Here is a 6,802-nt window from a genome sequence, read left to right on the forward strand (position 1 = left end):
GTAGTTGGGAGTTAGAGTCGAGTCGAGCTTGTCTCGGGATTCCGGAGTCGTCGCCAGAAGTCGGTATAAGCTCTTGTATCTTTTCCTTTTACATTTATCAATATAGTTATCTTCTTTACCTTTTCGAGTTAGCTTTACTTTTCGCATTATTTATCTTCTCAAGTTATCTTGTTTGTGTGCGGAAGTAAATTCCTCTAGCTTAGGCTTTGTATCTTTTTTGTTTATCAGGATCTTACCTTACGGGTTTTCTCGCCCTGACTAGGGAACTCAAGTTAGGTCCCTAGGTTGAGGGGGATTTCTCTTGCTTGCAACAAGAGAAATCCTAACACCGAGAACGGACGTGGTGTCCGAGCTTAGTGTTAGCTAGAAAGTGTGTTCCACCCCACGGTACCATTGTTAGGCGACAGGTGGAGACAGCCCTGTCTGTCCCTTGTAGTCCACCACGTTTGGGTGTTTTCATAGCAGTAGTGCCGACTGCCATTGGACTCCCTTCTCACCCCAGTCTGAGTCCTTCCCTGAGGCCGCCGAAGTAAGCTCTAGGTTCCCGATAACTAGTTAGAAGCAAGGTTTAGTCCACCCCTGAGGCTGCCGATAGTTTAGAAGTGTTTTAGGAGTCTTTCTCGCTCGTTGTCCTCCCAACTGCTTACCTCTCTAAGGATTAAAGTCTCCTGTGTCGGACGGTCATTGCTTGGCCATTATCTTATCTTATCTTATCTATCAGGCTTACCCCCCACAAAGTTAGTCAGTTGATATCTCTAGTAATGTTTGTTATTCGATTCTTCGATACTCTTTACCATAGTGCTTCCATGAGGAAAATTACGATACCCTGGAATACTCCAAGGTGAAGTGCTACAGCGGTGATTCTGTGCGCTTGCGGAATCTATATTCTATTGAGCATAAGAAACACCAACATTTATCATAAATTACCTTTGGCATGACGCTGATGCTTTCTCACAGATCACAAAGAGCGTGCTTAAAGTGTTGAGCTCCGATGGAACATGTGATGGTGGGGCATCCTGGTTTCTTCTTCTCCAGGAGAGGGTTGAGTATAGCTGTGCTACACTCACCCGTAAGCTGCACGACCTCGGTGATTGGCAGGACCCTCTTGTTGCGATGGATATCCTTGAGATACTTGGCGTACGTGGGAACCTGCACGATATCAAGAAGTGGTGTGTTGCCATAAAGCTTCTTAGTTACCTCAACGAACTTGCCGAATTGCTCGTCGGCCTCCGGCCTCCTTCTCCGCTCTAGAAACGGGAAGGCGGTTGTATCATGGTACTTTCGGGAAGCCATTGGGACTTCCTCGGTGTCTTCCTGGGTAGCAATGTTGTTGGATTCTTCTGCCTCCTTCAGCACCCCACCTTTAGCATCGGTATTCCTGGTGGTTACGGTCTCCCACCGTGTAAATACATCCTGCAGATGAGGTGGTTTCTGTGTGGATTGTCTTGCCCACAAAGTTACCGCATTCACACTTTCTTTCGGGTTCACTCCTGGTTGCTCATGAAGCTCCCCCATGTTATGGTTACGACAGGTTGAGGCCAGCTGGGTTATTTAGTTTCTATCAATTCATTGAAACTTAACTGATTTTTAATAACAGAGTTACCTCTAGTTGCATAGCCAAAGACTCAAGAATTTTATCGTTAGCAAGAAATTTCTCACTAATGTTGTCATTTATTTGTTTTTGGCCATACACGAAGTCTTTAAGCGAGGGCTGAAAACTGTTATTAAAATTGTTACCTTGCTGTTGGCTGAAGGGGAGGTCGGGCTTAGAATTCCAACCTTGCAGAGGATGACAGTCTGAGTTATTGGGAGTGTCGTTCCCAATGGAGTTCTCGTCCTCTTGAGTGAACAGGCAGGATTTGCCCGAGTGTCCAATATTACCACATTTCTCACATGTCATTCGAGACTCCATGGTTTGGTTAACCTCCTAGTGTCGAGATTCTAGCTTTTTCATGAGAAGATCCATCTTGGCTATCAGCCTATCGACACTGTCGAGTTCATGTATTCCCTTTGCCTGGGCCGGCGCCTATCCTCCTTCCGACTCTGGTTGGAAGCAACCTTGTCGATGAGCGCTCTAGCTCCTGCAACATCGAGGGAGAGGAACGCTCCTCCCGCTGCTGCGTCCATGTGATCTTGCGACTGCTGGTTCAAGCCATGGAAGAAGTTCTAAATGATAAGCCATTCTTCCATGTCGTGGTGTGGGCATGCTGCAATGTATTCCTGAAGGCGTTCCCAAGCTTCCGAGACTATTTTGTCCTGGAGTTGTTGAAAACTAGAAATCCTGTTCCGAAGGGTGTTGGTTTTGCACACCGGAAAGTACTTGACTAGAAAAGCATTGTAGCATGTATCCCATGTGTCGAATACTTGTAGGTGTAATACCACGTCTTTGCTTTCCCAAGCAAAGAGAATGGGAACTGTCGAAGACGAATATTATCCATCGTAGTGCTTTTTGGGTTGATTATGCTGCTCACTTCCAGAAAATTTTGCAGATGAGAGCTGGCATCCTCTGATGCCTTTCCGCAGAAGGGACTTGCTTGGACCATGTTGACAAGCCCAGTGTTTATCTCAAAGCCATTAGTGCTTTGGTCATTAGTCAGTCCAGTAGGGATATGGCCATTGGACGGGGTTGGGAATTGACAGAGCGTCTTCTGAGCCATGGGTATTGAAGCTAGTGTTGTCAAACCTTGATCCTAAGAAAATTTCTTCTGGTAGGACGACTATGCGTCAAACAATTCACCCAATTTCTGGGTTTGAGATGAAGTGATATGGTAGATCGAAACTGGTCCTGCACTGCTCTATGGAAATCATGAAGATACCGAGAGCAATGGTGATCCTGTTAACATTAGCAGTGATAAACTAATAAGTTTTATCAAACTATTCGACGATATCTTTAGCCAATTGCTTCCCCGGCAACGGCGCCAGAAATGCTTGTTGGCGTTTCTTATGCCCAAAAGAATATCAATTCCGCAAGCGCACAGAATCACTGCTGTAGCACTTCACCTTGGAGTATTCCAGGGTATCGTAATTTCCTCAGGGAAGCACTATGGTAAAGAGTATCGAAGAATCGAATGACAAATTTTACTAGAGATATCAACCGACTAACTTAGTGGGGGTAAGCCTGATAGATAAGATAAGATAATGCCCAACGATGACCGTCTGACACAGGAGACTCTAATCCTTAGAGAGGTAAGCAACAGGGAGGACAACGAGCGAGAAAGACTCCTAAAACTCTTCTATAATATCGACCTAGCCTCTCTAGAGTAAACCTTGTTCCTAACTAGTTATCGGGAAACTAGAGCTTACTTCGGCGCCCTCAGGAAAGGACTCAGACTGGTGTGATAAGGGAGTCCAACGACAGTCGACAACTAGTGCTATGAAAGCACCCGAACGCGGTGGACTACAAGGGATGAACAGGGCTGTCGCCACCTACCGCCTGACGGAGGTACATCTGGGTACCTCCCAGCCAAGTAGTTCTCTCCCGACTGGGTACCCACTCGGCCAGGATCACTCTGCACGACTACCCGGCGAACAGGCACTCGGCTGGACGTCGGAAGGTTCCTTTGAGGATCAGGATCAAGGCGCGGATATGGATTCCGGATATCTAGGGATCTCAACCGACCTGATTCTATGTAATAACCCGAGTAGATATCCTCCCTTACTTGTAACCCATGGCACCTGACCTACAAAGGCGCCGTGAGGAGACCCATAGAAAACACATCCCAACATCCCATCGTCCCATCATCCGATCATTCATCGTCGTCAAGCTCATACAATACACATAACACAGGATGTGGGGTTTTACGCTCTCGAGCGGCCCGAACCTATCTAAAACCCTAGCATCATCTCGCAACCATTTAGCTCTTGGTTATGAAATCCCCCCTTCACCTACAAATCTACTGCCGGGCATACCCCTGGTGGACTTGCCGGATAAGCAATCCGACAGTTGGCGCGCCAGGTAGCAGAGATTTCTCAGGAGTCCTTTCAGCCAGTTCGATGGCATCAAGATCCGGCGTCTTCTTCTCCACCAACGTCAGCATCCAGATGCAGGCCGCCGCCGGATTCTCCTTCACCTTTGGTAGTTTCCCGGAAACTACGGTTCCTTGGAACCCACCCACCAGCCCCTCGAGCACCGAGAGCGGCAATTCTACAAGAGTCAGATCCGATCTGACGGTGCAGAGCTCCATTGCTCGTCGAGTTTCTGAACTCGACACCAACGATGCACCGATCGTTCGCCCCAGGGCAACACGTCGCCCTGCCATCTCCAACACCGATCTAATCTCCGGAATAGATCGTGTTACCAGATCCATCGCCAAGTGCATCTAACTCGGCGAGAGCGTGCTGGGCCATCCAAATGACTCTGCACTCATACCCTATAGGCTCCGCAACAACTCAGCGGTGTACTCGGATTAGGTCCGAGTACGCATGGGTAACCTGCATATCACCGAGTTGGATCAGTACGACCTGGAGCAGATCCGATCTGATTCGCCCTCACATCCTGTGGCCGAATATCAGGTTGCTGTCTTCACCCTCCACCCAACCGTAACAGCCCCGACGACCAACGCCAGATGTCGGTCGTCTCACTGGACTCCGAGTACATTGACGGCAAGGATGACCAACATCGGGCAGAACGCCTCCATCGCAACACTCTTCACGCCGATTGTCGGGCCAACGAGGAGGTCATCCGCCAGGGCGAAGAAGATCTCAACAATTGCAAGCGTCGCAACCCTCGAGTTGCGCGAAGGCATGGATCCCCACCAAGGCCTAGGAACCTCGAGAACGAGTTCGTCCTGGACTATGACGGCCACGAAGTCTTCGCCACGCCATCTGAAAACAGGGCCGCCATACTCCAGGTATTCGAGGGTCTTCCCCAAACCCCTGAGATTGCAAAAGCCTGTGCTCGTCTCCACGTTGCAGTAACCCAGGCGCAGGGCCTGAGGAAGGAGTATTCCAACTACCGGGCGCAATCGAGCTCCAACCGCTAGGTGCGCCCCCACCACCGCGATGAGGAGGTTGACCAGCCGGATCTCCGTGCCCGCCTCGACCACCGAGATCTTCGACCCCGCATCCACAACTATCATCGCGAGCAGGACGATGCTGAGCGGGAGCGCCGTCGCTGCTAGGATGAGGAGTACGGCGTACCCGGCATCAACCACAACAACTGCGATCATCATCCTCACAGCAACGACTACAACTCGGCGGATGACCTCGACGGCTTTTCCGCCTTCTCTGACAGGTTGCGAGCTATCCAGTGGCCTGCGACCTTCAAGCCGTTTGGCATCGAGAAGTTTGATGGTGAATCCGACCACAAGACGTGGCTACACACCTATGTCATCGCCGTCCGAGCTGCCAATGGCAACAACAACATCATGGTGGCGTACTACCCGGTGATGATGAGCCACTAGGCGCTCAACTGGCTGGAATCCCTTCCTGCCGGCATGATCAACAGCTGGCGGGATCTCTGCACCGCCTTCATCCAGTACTACCAGGCAGCCTACCCGGGTCCCAAAACCATATGGTATCTGGGCAGCGTCACGCAGGTTCCCTCCGAGTCCCTGCGTGACTACATCAAGAGGTACTTTGCTAACCATAACACGATTACAGAGGTTGATGACAGGGATGTGATCTACCACTTTCACCAAGGCCTCCATATCATCGAACTATGGAGAAAGATGTTCGAGAACAACCCCAAGACCATCTCTGACATGATGGATGCCGAGCGCGCACACCGTCACCACAAGGACTACCGCGACCCCGTCGATTGTCGTTGCCAAAGGGACGATGACTCGGCACATCCATGCGGCGATCGTCCCCCACGACATGGTAAGAACTGCGACCGTGCCGAGTCATCCAAGGCCCGCGATCGCAAGCGCGGCCCTGACAACACCGTCGCCATTGTCGATCAGCCCCAGCAGCGCACCTCCCTCGACCAGGAGGAGCTCGAAAGGCTCCTTGATGCCAAGTGCCCCTGGCAAAAGGACGCCAACCACACGGCGTGTGAGTGCTGCGCCCTCTCCAACAGCGTCGCCCCATAAGAGATTAAGCGACCCAGGCTAGACGATTGTATAGGCCGGGTAGCTCCAGAAGCTCTCGTAGCCGTGGCTACAAAAACCGCTTGCCCAGGCGAGACGAGGACAATGAGCAAGGCATCAGATCACCCGACACCTTCCAGGACGAACAACGGGTGGTCAACATTATCTTCGGAGGCTCCAGTGAGCCGTCCTGCCGGCGTAGCATCAAGCTGCACAACCGTGATGTCAACGCGGTGTTCAGGCACCCGGTTGAACCCCTCCTCCGGTCGGAGATCCCGATCACCTTCGACCGACGCGACCACTGGGTACATCTACCCAGGCTGGGTGCTTACCCACTCGTGGTGAACCCAGTGATCTGCCAGATCCGTATGGCCAGGGTGCTCATCGATGGCGGCAGCGCCCTCAACATCATCTTCGCCAAGACCCTGGAGGACATGGGCTTCGACATGGCCAAGTTGGTCCCCTCGGACTAGGCTTTCTATGGCATCATCTCGGGTGCTGGTTTGACTCCGGTCAGCAAGGTCACACTTCCGGTCACCTTCGGCACTCGGGACAACTACAGGACGGAGTCCATCATCTTCGAGGTGGCGTCATTCGAAACATCCTACCATGCCATACTTGAGAGACCAGCTCTCGCCAAGTTCATGGCAATCCCAAACCACACGTATCTTCTCCTGAAGATGCCGGCTCCGAACGGAGTCCTCTCCATCCGTGGCGACATCCAGACGTCTCACTCCTGTGAGACGGAGAAAATCAACACCGCCGAAGCCATG

At 51.3% G+C, this 6,802-nt stretch overlaps 1 non-coding gene across 1 annotated transcript; it reads left to right on the top strand.

Annotated features, from left to right (window-relative positions):
• The first annotated feature begins 2,188 nt into the window (after positions 1-2,188).
• Positions 2,189-2,295, top strand: LOC120653135. Its single transcript, XR_005666816.1, has one exon. It is a non-coding gene; the product is annotated as a small nucleolar RNA R71 (small nucleolar RNA).
• Positions 2,296-6,802: the final 4,507 nt, after the last annotated feature.

The sequence above is a fragment of the Panicum virgatum genome, chromosome 9K (assembly GCF_016808335.1).
Source record: "Panicum virgatum strain AP13 chromosome 9K, P.virgatum_v5, whole genome shotgun sequence".
In the NCBI taxonomy this organism is placed as follows: domain Eukaryota; kingdom Viridiplantae; phylum Streptophyta; class Magnoliopsida; order Poales; family Poaceae; genus Panicum; species Panicum virgatum.